The 18,728-nt window shown below is 45.6% G+C and overlaps 1 long non-coding RNA gene across 2 annotated transcripts in view; it reads left to right on the forward strand.

Moving 5' to 3' along the window:
* Nucleotides 1-3,260: 3,260 nt before the first annotated feature.
* The window catches only part of LOC130295537 (uncharacterized), a 106,003-nt gene continuing 90,535 nt past the window's right edge, over nucleotides 3,261-18,728 (forward strand). For both annotated transcript variants that reach the window (XR_008848891.1, XR_008848890.1), the window contains exon 1: nucleotides 3,261-3,436. This is a non-coding gene — a long non-coding RNA (uncharacterized LOC130295537). The remainder of the gene's footprint in view (nucleotides 3,437-18,728) is intronic.

Raw genomic sequence — 18,728 nt, forward strand, 5'->3', positions numbered from 1 at the left:
TCAATCCACATTATAAATCCTGATAGATGGGGGATGACTCCATATAATACATCCTGATAGATGGGGAATCACTCCTCATTATACATCCTGATAGATGGGGAATCACTCCTCATTATACATCCTGATAGATGGGGAATCACTCCTCATTATACATCCTGATAGATGGGGAATCACTTCATATAATACATCCTAATAGATAAGGAATCACTCCTCATTATACATCCTGATAGATAAGGAATCACTCCACATAATACATCCTGATAAATGGGGAATCACTCCTCATTATACATCCTGACAGATGGGGAATCACTCCTCATATTATACATCCTAATAGATAGGGAATCACTCCTCATTATACATCCTGATAGATGGGGAATCACTCCACATTATATATCCTGATAGATGGGGAATAACTCCACATAATGCACCCTGATAGATGGGGAATCACTCCACATAAAACCTCTTGATAGATGGGGAATCACTCCACATAAAACCTCCTGATTGATGGGGAATCACTACACATAATGCATTCTGATGGCAGAGGAATCACTCCACATAATGCATCCTAATGGCAGGGGAATCACTACACATAATTCATTCTGATGATGGAGGAATCACTACACATAATACATCCTCATGGTCAGGGAATAACATTACCTATAACATTCTGATGATCAGGGAATCATCCAGTGCATTCTGATATTAGGAATAACGCAGAATGGAGGAATCACTCAACATAATGCATCTTGATGGCAGGGGAATCACTTCAGCCATTGCATCCTTATGATTGGAGAATCACTTGTTCATAGACATGGAATCACTCCATATAATGCTCCACATAATGCATCCTGATGGCTGGGAAATCACTCCACATAATGCATCCTGATGGCTGAGGAATCACTCCACATGATGCATCCTGATGGCAGAGTAATCACTCCGCATAATGCATCCTAATGGCAGGGGAATCCCTACACATAATGCATTCTGATGGCAGAGGAATCACTCCACATAATGCATCCTCATGGTCAGGGAATAACATTACCTATAACATTCTGATGATCAGGGAATCATCCAGTGCATTCTGATATTAGGAATCAAGCAGAATGGAGGAATCACTCAACATAATGCATCTTGATGGCAGGGGAATCACTTCAGCCATTGCATCCTTATGATTGGAGAATCACTTTGTTCATTGTTAGATTCACTTGCACTAATCTTGCACTAATCAGCAGTTCCCCTCATTTTCTTTCTGTACGCTCCTTGGTTGCTGTGAATCCTCATTATCATGATTTTGATGCTATGAAGATGAATGTTCTACAGAAGTATTCAGCATCTCATTGAAGCATAATCTCATCTGATGTGATGGTCAGAGGAAGCTCTTCGGTGTTCTTCTTTTTATGCTGTCAAATGTTATTCTGCAGCTTACCAAATTATAGATTGGAACAGCTGAAGAATCACTTGACATAATACAAACTGCTGGCCGGGGAATCACTTCACCCAGTGAAATCTTGTCACCCAGCGTATCCTGATGGCAGGGGAATTACTTTACCCAGCGTATCCTGGTGGAAGGGGAATTACTTCACTCAATGTATCCTGCTGACCAGGGAATCACTTCACCCAATGTATCCCGATGGCTGAGATATCTTGTCTCCCAATGTATCCTGATGGGCGGGGAATTACTTAATCTAATGTACCAAATGGTTAGGGGATCACTATACATATGTCTGGGGAATCTCTTCACCCAATGTATCCAGATGGTTATGTAATCCCTCTACACAATACACCTGATGGCCAGGGAATTACTTTTCATCCTTGTGACCAGGGAATGACCCCCATTGTCAGATGCACCTGCACAGAGTTTGCAGTAGTCAGCAGTCCCCTCATTGTCTTTCTGCGCTCTCCTTGGTTGTGGTGCGTCCTCATTATCATGGCTTTGGGCGGCGGAGATGAAGATGAATGTTCTACAGCAGAATTCAGCGTCTCACTCAAATCCCCAGCTGAATCTTCTCTCTTTGCACAGTAAATCTGCATTGTATGCAGCTCTGCATAGCGAGTCACAGATCATATATATATATATATATATACTGCTGAGTCCAGACCTGTCATAGGAAGACCCCAAAAAAATCAGCCCCACCAGCCGACAGCGACAACCACAGCGAGCGCAATTCTCTTCTTTAGGTAAGTTGTAGTATTGTAAAGTGAAAACTTCCAGACTTCACAGTGCAGGCGGATTACAGAGAACTGGAGGAAAAATCCAAAAAGTAAACAAAATCCAACATAACCCAATCCTGCTCACAGCTGAGGGCTGGTTACAATGTATCAGTGTACCTCTGCTGAGTGTAAACAGGTCGACCTTTGGCTGCCTGGGCATGATGAGAGTTGTAGTTTCGCTGGACTGGATGGATTGTTCATTTACATATACACTGGATGATGGGTGGATTCGTAGTAATGAAAACAACCCCTCCATACTTTACACTACAGGCTGGATAGAGACATCTCATAAAGCTCATATGACGGATCCTCTGCAGAGTCAACGCCCGTCCAGGTGGTCTCATTCTGAATCTGCAGGTAAATTTCTGAGCGCCTGCACTTCTGATGCTTCGTGACCTTGTCTCAGTGCAGGTCATCGTCAGATTGGATAAAACATGCGTTCCCGATCCGTAATTACCGCGGATTTATTTTTCCTGGACGACTGATAATAAATTGGGCAAACAGATTAGAGTTGTGTGCGGACGGCGCCCTCATCCCAGATTACTAAGAATAAACAGCCGCTGCGTCCTGACACGGGGAACGCCGCCCCCACCGCTCGCCAGCATCTTCGGCCGCCCCGGACGCCATCCTAATAGCGCTATTGATTTTACGGCTAAATAGGATTTGCTAAATATTTAAGTATTTGGCTTAAGCCTTATAGGATTTTCGTTTTTAGACATTTGTACAATTGGCGCCATCGGCTTAAATCTTAGACTTCAGAGTGGCGAATGCCACCTGCCGCGTATCGTATCTCCGAAGAAGACTAATCAGGAAGCAGATGTTCATGGCGGCCGGTGAAAGGGTGCGGTATTACGTGGCGCAGCTGAGTACACTGTTCAGTCCTCACAATCTGCCCGTGATTCTGGCGCCCGTCATTACAACCACTATCTCCCCCGAACACAGACAATAAAAACGTTATTGGGAATCGGCGCTCTTCAGAAGGAGGCGACTTCATCCCGATGATAAATTCGTAATGAGCTTCCACCGGCGCGTGTTATATGGCGGGAGCCGTAGGACGAGCGGCTTATAACGTCCTGGTAAACGCTGATATATTTGGCGCTGAATCATTGTTACATTATTCCAGAGAATTAGCTGCAGCACGAAGCGCGCCATTCCTCGTCCCGCTGTCCGCTGCCGCAGATTTACTTTCTTCTAGATATAACGTTATAGCTCCAAAGGTGGAAAAGTACGTAAGTGATGGCGCCGCTTTTATCCACCATGATTACTCCTATATGACATAGTATTAGGGGCAACGCGGCGATTTATGGCGGTTTATACTGCTATCCATAGTGAGCGCCGCTTGGCCGGGTCTTCATTTCTATTCACTGACAGTAACAGAGATCCTGAAAATGGGGGAAGGGGGAGGGGAACAAAAATAAGTAAATGGGGGCGTTGATCATTGTTTTTGCGCAATTTTGTCATTTTTGTATTTTTTCACTTGGAGGGGGCGTGGCCACGCCCCCTCCAAGTGAAAAAATACAAAAATGACAAAATTGCGCAAAAACAATGATCAACGCCCCTCTATGTGTTAAATATTTTTTTTCCTATTTCAGGATATTCACTGACAGTAACAGAGATCCTGAAAATGGGGGAAAGGGGAATGGAAAAAAAATAAGTAAATGGGGGCGTTTATCATAGTTTTTGCGCAATTTTGTCATTTTTGTTTTTTTTCACTTGGAGGGGGCGTGGCCACGCCCCCTCCAAGTGAAAAAATACAAAAATGAGAAAATTGCGCAAAAAGCAATGATAAACGCCCCACTATGGGTTTAATTTTTTTTTTTCCAATTTCAGGATAGACATGTTGCATTTATGATTTGCGTAAAAAAATATTTATTGCGCAAAAAAACGCACTTCTTATGTGATGCGCCAATCCTATTGCGCTCTATCAGATGTTTGGGGTGGGGCTTCGAATTTTAGACTTATTATTTTATTATTTGCGACTACTTAAGAAGTTGCTAAATTTTTGCACATCATTCCTCTAATGTGCGGCGTGGGAATTCACAAGGCAAGAAAAAAAGTGCGCGGGGGGGGGGGGGGGGGGGGGGATGCACCAAATTACCGTACAAATTACATTTGGCGCTTTTGGCACAAAAAAGTGTACACAATAAGTGTCTAAAGAAAAAGGCGCAAAAGTACCGTATACATTTGGTGGGCTATATCCCAGTTTCCAGATAGTTTTTTTTAAGTAGGTGGGGCTTTGTTGGAGGGGCGTGGTCTATTGCACCAAAAAATTGCTAGGAATTCCGAAAAAAAATCTACATCACACTTAACCAGGGGCTGTGCCGCTCCCCTCACCCTGTACAGCGGTGATCTCCAACTGTTGTGAAACTACAACTCCCAGCATGCCCGGACAGCCGCAGGTTGGGGATTGGATTTTGTATTTCCTCCCCTATATTTGTACGTTTTTCTATAGCGCCGGATAAATCACATCATTCCAAATTTCGGTGGCTTTATAGGCGCTACCTGCGGTTTTCTTGGCTTCCAGATACGGTTTTATGGTCACCATAAATCGCGGGCTGAAGCGTTTTCTTTTGGCGACTTATTTTGATTGCAATCAAGCTGCTACACAAATGGGATTCGACGGATCGTAAATCGCGGGTTTTGACAATCGTTCTATGGAGTCACCTACAGCAAATCCATTACTTATAGGGAGGCCGCGCCGGAAAAATACGGGAAGGGTTAACCCTGCGTGCACCGGACAGGATTTAACATAAATCTTATGTTTAAAACACAGACCCTTCTCCCCAGAGTGTCTGCTCCACCTGCACAGGGTAAAGTATTCACACCCTGTAGCTCTTCAATGCAGTTATCTCCATGACAACGCCTGCCTATAGTTTCCATTTCCTGTCCATGGGCATTGGCTGCACACAGTCATGTGTCAATTAAGCTCCGCCCAGGAAAGATTTACACAAAATTTGGTATTAAAGGGGTAGTCCAGTGGTGAAAAACTTATCCCCTATCCTAAGGATAGGGGATAAGTTTGAGATCGCGGGGGGTCCGACCGCTGGGGCCCCCTGCGATCTCTCTGTACGGGGCCCCGGCTCTCCGCCGAGATAGCGGGTGTCGACCCCCGCACGAGGCGGCGGCCGACACGCCCCCTCAATACATCTCTATGACAGAGCCGGAGATTGCCGAAGGCAGCGCTTCGGCTCTGCCATAGAGTTGTATTGAGGGGGCGTGTCGGCCGCCGCCTCGTGCGGAGGTCGACACGCCCCCTTCCCGCCGGCTGTCGGGGCTCCGTACAGGAGATCGCAGGGGGCCCCAGCGGTCGGACCCCCCGCGATCTGCAACTTATCCCCTATCCTTAGGATAGGGGATAAGTTGCTCACCACTGAATCACCACTGGACTACTCCTTTAACTAAAAATCTATTATATTCATACATTGATGGGGGGTCCATAGTGTCAGCTTTCCATAACTATGGGGGTCCCTCTAAGTAGCAGCCATCTTGATTGCTTTAAAGGGGTACTCCGGTGCCCCTTTAAAGCAATCAAAACAATTAAAACATTTTTTTTCATATGAACTGGCTTCAGAAAGTTAAACAGATTTGTAAATTACTTCTATTAAAAATTCTTAATCCTTCCAGTACTTATCAGCTGCTAAAGTTGAGTTGTTCTTTTCTGTCTGACCACAGTGCTCTCTGCTGACACCTCTGTCCATGTCAGGAACTGTCCAGAGCTCTGGACAGTTCCTGAGACAGACAAAGGTGTCAGCAGAAAGTACTGCGGTCAGACTGGAAAGAGCTACACAACTACAGCAGCTGATAAGTATTGGAAGGATTAAGATTAATTTACATATCTGTTTAACTTTCTGGAGCCAGTTAATATAAAAAAATAAAATAATAATGTTTTTCACCGGATTACCCCTTTAATCTATTGCCGCAAATGGACGTTCACTAACGTCCATCTGCGGCTCCCAAGGCCTGACGCGTACTCAGCAGGTGAGCGTGCATCATACCCGGTGGGTCCCGGTTGCTACAGGCAACCAAAACCCACGGCTAATGCCGGTCATCACCGATCGGGCTGAAGTCCGGCATTAACCCTTTAGACGCCGCGTCTAAAACGAAAGTAAACATTGCTGGTTAGCTCAGTGCTGCTGTTCAGGACCACCGGGGTGAAATCGTAGCATCCCGAACAGCTTGCAGTACGCGAGGAGGATCCCTACCTGCCTCCTCGCTGTCCGATTGCAGCAATAACACTGATCAATGCCATGCTATTGCGTGGCAGTGATCAGTGCAGGAAATCAGTGTGTGCAGTGTTATAATCCTCTATGGGAGCTATAACATTGCAAAAAAAAAAAAAGTGAAAATAAAGTGTTAATAAATGTGATTCAACCCCTTCCCTCATAAAATTTTGAATCAGCCCTTTTCCCATAAAAAAATTGTAAATAAAAATAAACATATGCAGTATCGCCGCGTGCGTAAATGTCCGAATTATAAAATTGTATTGTTAACTAAACCTCATGGTCAATGGCGTGCACATAAAAAAATTTCAAAATCCAAAATAGCGTATTTTTGGTCACTTTTATACCAGAACAAAATTTATAAAAAGTGATTAAAAAGTCCAATCAAAACAAAAATGGTACCAATAAAAACTTCACATCAAGGCACAAAATATGAGCCCTTATACCGCCCCTTATACAGAAAATTAAAAAAGTCATAGGGGTCAGAAGAGGACATTTTTTAACGTATAAATTTTGGTGCATGTAGTTATAATTTCTTTTAGTAGTAAAATAAAAATCCAACCTATATAAATTGGGTATCCTTGCGACCGTATGGACCTACAGAATTAATATGAGGTGCAATTTTTTTCTGGTTTCGCCGTAGATTTTGTAGTGAAATTAGGAAGGGTATTACAAAGTAAAATTGTTGGCGCAAAGAACGAGCCCTCATATGGAATTTTAGATGGAACATTTAAAGTGTTATGATTTTTAGAAGATGAGGAGGGAAAAAACAAAAGTGCAAAAATGAAAAATCGCCAAAGAGGGAAGGGATGAATCTGTCGGCCGCAATTCACATTCCAAACTACTGACACTGTGGGATGCTGTGAGGAGAAGATGACGCCTGGTGCCTCTCATATGTCTGTCGTAGAAGACCCCTAAAGTGTTGTGTCTCTCATATGTCTGTCGTAGAAGACCCCTAAAGTGTTGTGTCTCTCATATGTCTGTCATAGAAGACCCCTAAAGTGTTGTGCCTCTCATATGTCTGTCGTAGAAGACCCCTAAAGTGTTGTGTCTCTCATATGTCTGTCATAGAAGACCCCTAAAGTGTTGTGCCTCTCATATGTCTGTCGTAGAAGACCCCTAAAGTGTTGTGCCTCTCATATGTCTGTCGTAGAAGACCCCTAAAGTGTTGTGTCTCTCATATGTCTGTCATAGAAGACCCCTAAAGTGTTGTGCCTCTCATATGTCTGTCGTAGAAGACCCCTAAAGTGTTGTGCCTCTCATATGTCTGTCATAGAAGACCCCTAAAGTGTTGTGTCTCTCATATGTCTGTCGTAGAAGACCCCTAAAGTGTTGTGCCTCTCATATGTCTGTCGTAGAAGACCCCTAAAGTGTTGTGTCTCTCATATGTCTGTTGTAGAAGAATTCACTAATGCCAATTGTCAAAGAGGCGTTCCCAAACCCCTAAAGTGTTGCGACTCTCATATGTCTGTCGTAGAAGACCCCTAAAGTGTTGTGCCTCTCATATGTCTGTTGTAGAAGAATTCACTAATGCCAAGTGTCAAAGAAGCGTTCCCAAACCCCTAAAGTGTTGAGGACTGTAACACCTCCTCACTCCCCCTCCCATCCCTTATTGACAGTCAGCTGGAAGCCGAGCCCTGTTTCCAAATCTTGTTCCTGCGCGGTGCATACAACTTGATTTAGAAACAGGACTTGGCTTCCAGTTGACTGTCAGTCAAGCACGGATTGGGAAAGGAGTGGGAGCTGGGAGTTGTTCCAGTCCTCAGAGGTTTTCCTAAGTCTCCTCACTCCCCCTCCCATCCAAGATTGGAAGTAAGATGGAAGCCGAGACCTGTTTCCTAATCTCTGAATACAAATTGTATGTAGGTGCGAAATCTTGATACAGGGCTCAGCTTCCAGCAAACTGTCAATCAGGGATTGGAGGGGGAGTGAGGAGGTCCTTAGTCCTTAGCACTCCAGGGGCTTATGAAAACCTCTGAGGAATGAAATGCCTATTTGCTCCACCTTCCATCCCAACCCCAGCTTGATTTCCAGTCAGATGGAAGCTGAGCCCTGTTTCTAAATAAATTTATATGCACAGCACAGGAACAAGATTTGGAAATAGGGCTTTGCTTTCAGCTGTCAATCAGAGAAGGGAGGGGAGATAGGAGGCATTGGGAATGACATATGTAAAAGCATCTGTCTATATTATAGAAGCACAGACAGATATATAAAAGGTCCTAGGTGTCTCTTGTCCCAACATCTAACAGCGTCAGTAGAATGTGAATTGTAGCCTACAGATTCCATTGAAGAGCAGCGGCCGTCCCTCTGGTGACATCATCGGCGCATCGACCGTTCCCGGTAAATACATTGTATTCATAACCGTAAATCTCTTAAGCAGTTGCTCCTCCTATAATAAGTAGAGAGACTGAGGGAGCCGGAACGCTGCTCCTCTATTTACTTATATAAATATATAATATAGCGCCATCAACCTCTGCAGCGGCGTACAGTGCGGAACATGATGGTAAAAAAGACGGTCAGGTCCATACCAGGGTAGACACAGGAGCTTACAATCTATGAGCACTAAGGGGGGAGAAAGGAGAGAAGGAAAGAAGAAAAAAGGAAAGAGATCAGACAGTGGAAGAAGAAAGGAAAGAGGAAGGAAGGGGAATGAGTGGATAATAGAGGGGAAGGACAGCGATGGAAGGAAAAGTAACAATAATGGAATAAGAGGAAATGTGGAGAAGATAGACAGAGAGGATACAGGAGGGAGAGACTTAGAGGAACAATGAGGACATGACTCCAAGGATCTTGAGGACACAGAAGATACTGAAGAGCAATGTAATGGGGGTCCTGTGATCCCTTCTGTAATGGGGGTCCTGTGATCCCTTCTGTAATGGGGGTCCTGTGATCCCTTCTGTAATTGGGGTCCTGTAATCCCTCATGTGATGTTGTCCTGTTATCCCTCCTGTGATGGGGTCCTGTGATCCCTTCTGTAATGGGGGTCCTGTGATCCCTTCTGTAATTGGGGTCCTGTAATCCCTCATGTGATGTTGTCCTGTTATCCCTCCTGTGATGGGGGTCCTGTGATCCCTCCTGTAATGAGGGTCATATGATCCCTCCTGTGATGGGGTCCTGTGATCCCTCCTGTAATGAGGGTCCTATGATTCCTCCTGTGATGGGGTCCTGTGATCCCTCCTGTTATGGGGGTCCTGTGATCCCTCCTGTCATGGGAGTCCTGTGATCCCTCCTGTAATGAGGGTCCTATGATCCCTCCTGTGATGAGGGTCCTGTGATACCTTCTGTCATGGGAGTCCTGTGATCCTTCCTGTGATGGGGGTCCTGTGATCCCTCCTGTGGTGGGGTCCTGTGATCCCTTCTGTAATGGGGGTCCTATGATCCCTCCTGTGATGGGGGTCCTGTGATCCCTTCTGTCATGGGAGTCCTGTGATCCTTCCTGTGATGGGGGTCCTGTGATCCCTCCTGTGGTGGGGTCCTGTGATCCCTCCTGTGATGGGATCCTGTGATCCCTCTTATGATGGGGGTCCTGTGATCCCTCCTGTGATAGGGTTCCTGTGATCCCTCCTGTGGTGGGGTCCTGTGATCCTTCCTGTGGTGGGGTCCTGTGATCCCTCCTATGATGGGGGTCCTGTGATCCCTTCTGTGATGGGGGGGTCCTGTGATCCCTCCTGTGGTGGGGTCCTGTGATCCCTCCTGTGGTGGGGTCCTGTGATCCCTCCTGTGATGGGATCCTGTGATCCCTCTTATGATGGGGGTCCTGTGATCCCTCCTGTGATGAGATCCTGTGATCCCTCCTGTGGTGGGGTACTGTGATCCCTCCTGTGATGGGATCCTGTGATCCCTCTTATGATGGGGGTCCTGTGATCCCTCCTGTGATGGGGTCCTGTGATCCCTCCTGTGATAGGGGTCCTGTGATCCCTCCTGTGATGGGGGTCCTGTGATCCTTCCTGTGATGGGGGTCCTGTGATCCCTCCTGTGATGGGGGTCCTGTGATCCTTCCTGTGATGGGGGTCCTGTGATCCTTCCTGTGATGGGGGTCCTGTGATCCCTCCTGTGATGGGGGTCCTGTGATCCTTCCTGTGATGGGGGTCCTGTGATCCCTCCTGTGATGGGGGTCCTGTGATCCTTCCTGTGATGGGGGTCCTGTGATCCTTCCTGTGATGGGGGTCCTGTGATCCCTCCTGTGATGGGGGTCCTGTGATCCTTCCTGTGATGGGGGTCCTGTGATCCCTCCTGTGATGGGGGTTCTGTGATCCCTCCTGTGATGGGGGTCCTGTGATCCTTCCTGTGATGGGGGTCCTGTGATCCTTCCTGTGATGGGGGTCCTGTGATCCCTCCTGTGATGGGGGTCCTGTGATCCTTCCTGTGATGGGGTCCTGTGATCCCTCCTGTGATGGGGGTCCTGTGATCCCTCCTGTGATGGGGGTCCTGTGATCCCTCCTGTGGTGGGGTCCTGTGATCCCTCCTGTGATGGGGGTCCTGTGATCCCTCCTGTGATTGGGGTCCTGTCCTTCCTGTGATGGGAGTCCTGTGATCCCTCCTTTGATCCCCCATATGTACCCCTCATTGTGTATAAGGCGAGGTTGTCCATCAGGTACGGTAATGATCTATGGTGTCCGTGTCAAACAATCTTCCTCCTGTTTATTCCAGATCCCAGCGAGACTCATTATTTACAATTATGTGAGAATTTTCCGGGTCTTTCTTATTATTATTTTCCGCTATCTCCCATACGTGTAATTTATAGGACAGCGTTCCGGAATATTCCAACCTTACACACATTTTCCAGCCATTCTGATAAATTTCCTTTTTTAATTGGTGGCCGAGAGTTGCCAAATTTTCGCCGGTCTGAGACGCCTAATGATTCACACCTCAGTGATGTGTATAACAGATGGGGATTAGCTGAGCACCGGTGACCTGCGCGGGGTGAGCAGATCCATGGCGGACGGGTGAGGGGCAGAGAGAACGATGGGGGCTCGGATACACGGCCATCACTCCCGTCATCAGCTTCATGGAGTTGTCGTCTATTTTATGGTCATTATTTTGTCACATATATATTTATTGCTGTTTGTTTTACCTCATTTACTATTTGGCGCTTTATTACATTTAATAACTCTCAGATTATGTGGATGAAGCTTCCATATTCTTTTTGCCTTTTTTCTTTTGCTTTATTGTCCGCCAAAGAATGGACATCCAAGTTATCAAATGTAGTGAAAAGAGACTGAGCGCAAACTGAGGGATTGTTACAATGTAAACATATTAGAAGAAGCACAGATGTCCTATACCTGATCCGTGGGGGGTCCATCTGCTGGGACCCCCAGGATCACAACATCACCGATCAGATATCTATCACCCCCACCGATCAGATATGTATCACCTCCACCGATCAGATATCTATCACCCCCACCGATCAGATATCTATCACCACCACCGATCAGATATCTATCACCCCCACCGATCAGATATGTATCACCTCCAACGATCAGATATCTATCACCCCCACCGATCAGATATCTATCACCACCACCGATCAGATATCTATCACCCCCACCGATCAGATATGTATCACCTCCAACGATCAGATATCTATCACCCCCACCGATCAGATATCTATCACCACCACCGATCAGATATCTATCACCACCACCGATCAGATATCTATCACCTCCACCGATCAGATATCTATCACCTCCACCGATCAGATATCTATCACCTCCATCGATCAGATATCTATCACCTCCACCGATCAGATATGTATCACCTCCACCGATCAGATATATATCACCACCACCGATCAGATATCTATCACCTCCACCGCTCAGATATCTATCACCTCCACCGATCAGATATCTATCACCCCCACCGATCAGATATATATCACCTCCACCAATCAGATATCTATCACCCCCACCGATCAGATATCTATCACCTCCACCGATCAGATATATATCACCTCCACCGATCAGATATCTATCACCCCCACCGATCAGATATCTATCACCTCCACCGATCAGATATATATCACCTCCACCGATCAGATATCTATCACCACCACCGATCAGATATCTATCACCTCCACCGATCAGATATCTATCACCCCCACCGATCAGATATCTATCACCTCCACCGATCAGATATATATCACCTCCACCTATCAGATATCTATCACCACCACCGATCAGATATCTATCACCTCCACCGATCAGATATATATCACCTCCACCGATCAGATATCTATCACCTCCACCGATCAGATATATATCACCACCACCGATCAGATATCTATCACCACCACCGATCAGATATCTATCACCTCCACCGATCAAATATCTATCACCACCACCGATCAGATATCTATCACCTCCACCGATCAGATATCTATCACCTCCACCGATCAGATATCTATCACCTCCACCGATCAGATATCTATCACCTCCACCGATCAGATATCTATCACCACCACCGATCAGATATCTATCACCACCACCGATCAGATATCTATCACCACCACCGATTAGATATCTATCACCACCACCGATCAGATATCTATCACCTCCACCGATCAGATATCTATCACCACCACCGATCAGATATCTATCACCACCACCGATCAGATATCTATCACCTCCACCGATCAGATATCTATCACCTCCACCGATCAGATATCTATCACCTCCACCGATCAGATATCTATCACCTCAACCGATCAGATATCTATCACCTCCACCGATCAGATATCTATCACCCCCACCGATCAGATATCTATCACCACCACCGATCAGATATCTATCACCTCCACCGATCAGATATCTATCACCACCACCGATCAGATATCTATCACCACCACCGATCAGATATCTATCACCACCACCGATCAGATATCTATCACCTCCACCGATCAGATATCTATCACCTCCACCGATCAGATATCTATCACCTCCACCGATCAGATATCTATCACCTCCACCGATCAGATATCTATCACCACCACCGATCAGATATCTATCACCACCACCGATCAGATATCTATCACCACCACCGATCAGATATCTATCACCTCCACCGATCAGATATCTATCACCACCACCGATCAGATATCTATCACCACCACCGATCAGATATCTATCACCTCCACCGATCAGATATCTATCACCTCCACCGATCAGATATCTATCACCTCCACCGATCAGATATCTATCACCTCAACCGATCAGATATCTATCACCTCCACCGATCAGATATCTATCACCCCCACCGATCAGATATCTATCACCACCACCGATCAGATATCTATCACCTCCACCGATCAGATATGTATCACCACCACCGATCAGATATCTATCACCTCCACCGATCAGATATCTATCACCTCCACCGATCAGATATCTATCACCTCCACCGATCAGATATCTATCACCTCCACCGATCAGATATGTATCACCTCCACCGATCAGATATCTATCACCTCCACCGATCAGATATCTATCACCTCCACCGATCAGATATCTATCACCTCCACCGATCAGATATCTATCACCTCCACCGATCAGATATCAATCACCTCCACCGATCAGATATCTATCACCTCCACTGATCAGATATCTATCGCCTCCACCGATCAGATATGTATCACCCCCAGTGATCAGACATCTATCACCTCCACCGATCAGATATCTATCACCACCACCGATCAGATGTCAATCACCTCCACCGATCAGATATCTATCACCTCCACCGATCAGATATCAATCACCTCCACCGATCAGATATCTATCACCCCCACCGATCAGATATATATCACCTCCACTGATCAGATATCTATCACCCCCACCGATCAGATATCTATCACCCCCACCGATCAGATATCTATCACCCCCACCGATCAGATATCTATCACCTCCACCGATCAGATATCTATCACCCCCACTGATCAGATATATCACCCCCACCGATCAGATATATATCACCCCCACCGATCAGATATCTATCACTTCCACCGATCAGATATCTATCACCTCCACCGATCAGATATCTATCACATCCACCGATCAGATATCTATCACCTCCACCGATCAGATATCTATCACCCCCACTGATCAGATATATCACCCCCACCGATCAGATATATATCACCCCCACCGATCAGATATCTATCACTTCCACCGATCAGATATCTATCACTTCCAACGATCAGATATCTATCACCTCCACCGATCAGATATCTATCACATCCACCGATCAGATATCTATCACCTCCACCGATCAGACATCTATCACCTCCACCGATCAGATATCTATCACCTCAACCGTTCAGATATGTATCACCTCCACCGATCAGATATGTATCACCACCACCGATCAGATATCTATAACCTCCACCGTTCAGATATCTATCACTTCCACCGATCAGATATATATCACCTCCACTGATCAGATATCTATCACCCCCACCGATCAGATATCTATCACCCCCACCGATCAGATATCTATCACCTCCACTGATCAGATATCTATCACCAACACCGATCAGATATGTATCACCACCACCAATCAGATATCTATCACCTCCACCGATCAGATATCTATCACCTCCACCGATCAGATATCTATCACCTCCACCAATCAGATATGTATCACCCCCACCGATCAGATATCTATCACCTCCACCGATCAGATATCTATCACCTCCACCGATCAGATATCTATCACCCCCACCGATCAGATATCTATCACCCCCACCAATCAGATATCTATCACTTCCACCGATCAGATATCTATCACCACCACCGATCAGATATCTATCACCTCCACCGATCAGATATCTATCACCTCCACCGATCAGATATCTATCACCACCACCGATCAGATATCTATCACTTCCACCGATCAGATATCTATCACCTCCACCGATCAGATATCTATCACCACCACCGATCAGATATCTATCACCACCACCGATCAGATATCTATCACCCCCACCAATCAGATATCTATCACCTCCACCGATCAGATATATATCACCTCCACCAATCAGATATCTATCACCACCACCGATCAGATATCTATCACCTCCACCGATCAGATATATATCACCTCCACCGATCAGATATCTATCACCTCCACCGATCAGATATATATCACCACCACCGATCAGATATCTATCACCTCCACCGATCAGATATCTATCACCTCCACCGATCAGATATCTATCACCTCCACCGATCAGATATCTATCACTTCTACCGATAGATATCTATCACTTCCACCGATCAGATATCTATCACTTCCACCGATTAGATGTTGGATAAAGTTTATTTTAACTGCGGTAAAGCTATTTTGCGCAGTGCGTGTCTCTCACAGATGGCCTGTACTGATCGGTTGAACATATTTGCACTTATGTGTAAACTTTGCTCGTCTGATATTTGGCGGCAGGTTCAGTAATTTGTACAATGAGCTGAATCAGCTACTGGCTGTAGAGCGGAGGCTGCGCGGGGGGCGTTTCCCCAAAGTAAGCATCACCCCCCCATCCGATCGCTCTGAGTTATGAACCAGCCTGTATACTATTAATGGGCTGTAAAAAGCGACACAGCAGCCGCAGCCTGCCGCCCATTAAAGCGCGGGGAAGTGCGGTCGGCGCAGCGCATTCGCTTTGTTATTTTTGGTGCAAAGGCAGAAAGGATATTTATCTAATGAAATTACGTAAAATCTCTTCATCAGAATGTTCTCCAAAGACGCTGAGAATTCTCCACGTCCTCCGAGCGCTTTTACAGCGCAATTAAAGGCTCAAGTATTTATTTTTTATTTTACATTTATTTTTCCAATTCGGATGGCCAAGTCCCGCACCCCATAAATAGCCACCAGCGCAATCTAAAAACAATTCCTGCTCCCTGGAACGTTCTCTGCCTGGAAATACTGATCTAGTGTGAGGCAGAAGTGCGCGGAGCGGCGCGGCCCATCGCCTGGTCCCGCAGATTTATCTGCAGAGTTTCCTCTAAATGTTTATCCAGCGGATCGTTGAAAAGTCCACTTAGCGCAGACGTCCATACCATATGTCCCCGGCGAGAGCGAAATATGTGGTGCGAACGAGAACGCAACGAGTGGACGCTTCCACTTTCTTTCCATCTGCAATAATGATGAACAATTACAGCGAGGAAGCAGGAAACGCACGGAGACAGGAACACTCCACCTGCGCCTCCGCTCTTAAAGGGACAGGATTCTGCACAAGTCCTGGAACAGATTTCGAGGGGATTTATTACGTTACTTTTCAGTTTTCTATAAAAAATATTTTCTTGTTTGTTCCAAAATTTTTAGATTTTAACCACCACTCTCTAAGAAAGATGATAAGAAGTGGGTGTGGCTTGATGCCATCTGTGAAAAAGCTGAAGTTAAAGAGAGGATGGATAATGATCCTAAATACACCTCGAAATCCACGGGGATTACATCAAGAGGCGTAAACTGAAGGTTTTACCATGGCCTTCACAATCTCCTGACCTCAACATAATTGAAAATCTATGGATAGACCTTAAAAGAGCAGTGTGTGACAGACAGCCCAGAAATCTCAAAGAACTGGAAGACTTTTGTAAGGAAGAATGGGCAAAGATACCTCAAACAAGAATTGAAAGGCTCTTGGCTGCTACAAAAAGTGTTTACAAGCTGTGATACTTGCCAAAGGGGGCCGTACAAGATATTAACTCTGCAGGGTGCCCAAACTTTTGCAGATGCCATTTTTTTGTTTTCTGTTATTTTGAAAGTGTAAATGATGGAAATAAAATCTAACTTTTGACATATTATAAGAATGTCTAATCTGTAATTTGATGCCTTTTGGAGATTTTTCCATCTTTCCTTGGCTTCTTTATGCACAGTAATAACATTTTTTACCTTGGGTGCAAAAACTTTTGATTTCCACTGTAGAGCCTCACTGAAAGCTGCACAGAGCCTCACTGAAAGCTGCACAAAGCCTCACTGAAATATGCATAGAGCCTCACTGAAAGCTGCACAGAGCCTCACTGAAACATGCATAGAGCCTCACTGAAAGCTCCAGAGCCTCACTGAAACATGCACAGAACCTCAGTGAAACATGCATAGAGCCTCACTGAAACATGCACAGAGCCTCACTGAAAGCTGCACAGAGCCTCACTGAAAGCTGCACAGACCCTCACTGAAACATGCATAGAGCCTAACTGAAACATGCACAGAGCCTCACTGAAAGCTGCACAGAGCCTCACTGAAAGCTGCACAGAGCCTCACTGAAAGCTGCACAGAGCCTCACTGAAAGCTGCACAGAGACTCACTGAAAGCTGCACAGAGCCTCACTGAAAGCTGCACAGAGCCTCACTGAAAGCTACACAGAGTTTGAGGTCTTCTATTCATCACAGCACTGCAATCATGTGAGGACGGAAGTCGTCCCCCAGCAGGCTTCAGTGATGTCATGCCTTCTGAGAAACACCCACTTTCTCCTGCTGGGAGATGGTACTATGTGAGCAAGAATAAAGGTAAGATACAGAGCTTTTTAAAGCTCTGAATTTTTGTTTTAAGGAAGGGAGGAGTGTTAGGGAACATAGCCTGAGTTAGTTAAGAAATGCTTATTTGGTGACAGGTACTTTTTAAGTCAGTCTAGAGAGGAGAGGAGACTGAGTGGAGGTCACCATTAGACCTCTGCTGTTGACCTGTACTTCACCACACGAGCACATGCCTAAGGAAATCCAGTTGCAGAACTAATCTGTTCCAAAACGATGAAAAATTTCACAGGATCCCGATGACCAGGACATCTATTACAGTTATAAGCAAGTCTGCAGTGGGAAGAAGAACCATAGAGAGCCCACGGACCTCATTTGCAAAGAAGAGGATTATAGGAGATAGAAAAAAAAATAGAAAGCTTCAGGCAACTGCAGTCTATAAATCTACCGTCTAAACCTGGCGGTAAGTCCTGATACAGGATTCCTAAGTGGAAAACAGAGTCAGTGTTTGTCAGCTTTCCTAAGTCTTATACAAGCTACACAATCCAATCCAGACCAGTCTAAACATTATTCAGCAAGTAAGAAGCTAGTCAGTTAGTGAGTACTACAAGACCCATAGTGCCCTGAAGCAACTGTGATCCCTTTTCTGGCAAATTTTGCACTAACTATTGAACTGTTCCTGTGTATTTTGCAAGTTCCTGAGTAAAACTGAGTAGTTTCCGCAACCCTACATCTGTGGTCGTTATTACCTCAGCACTTGGCCCAGGAAGCTACTAACCTTGTAGTGTGGAGGTCAACACTACCCTGGCATCACAAACTCTATTCCAGTCTCCACACCCTGCCA

The sequence above is a fragment of the Hyla sarda genome, chromosome 11 (genome assembly GCF_029499605.1).
Source record: "Hyla sarda isolate aHylSar1 chromosome 11, aHylSar1.hap1, whole genome shotgun sequence".
Taxonomy (NCBI): domain Eukaryota; kingdom Metazoa; phylum Chordata; class Amphibia; order Anura; family Hylidae; genus Hyla; species Hyla sarda.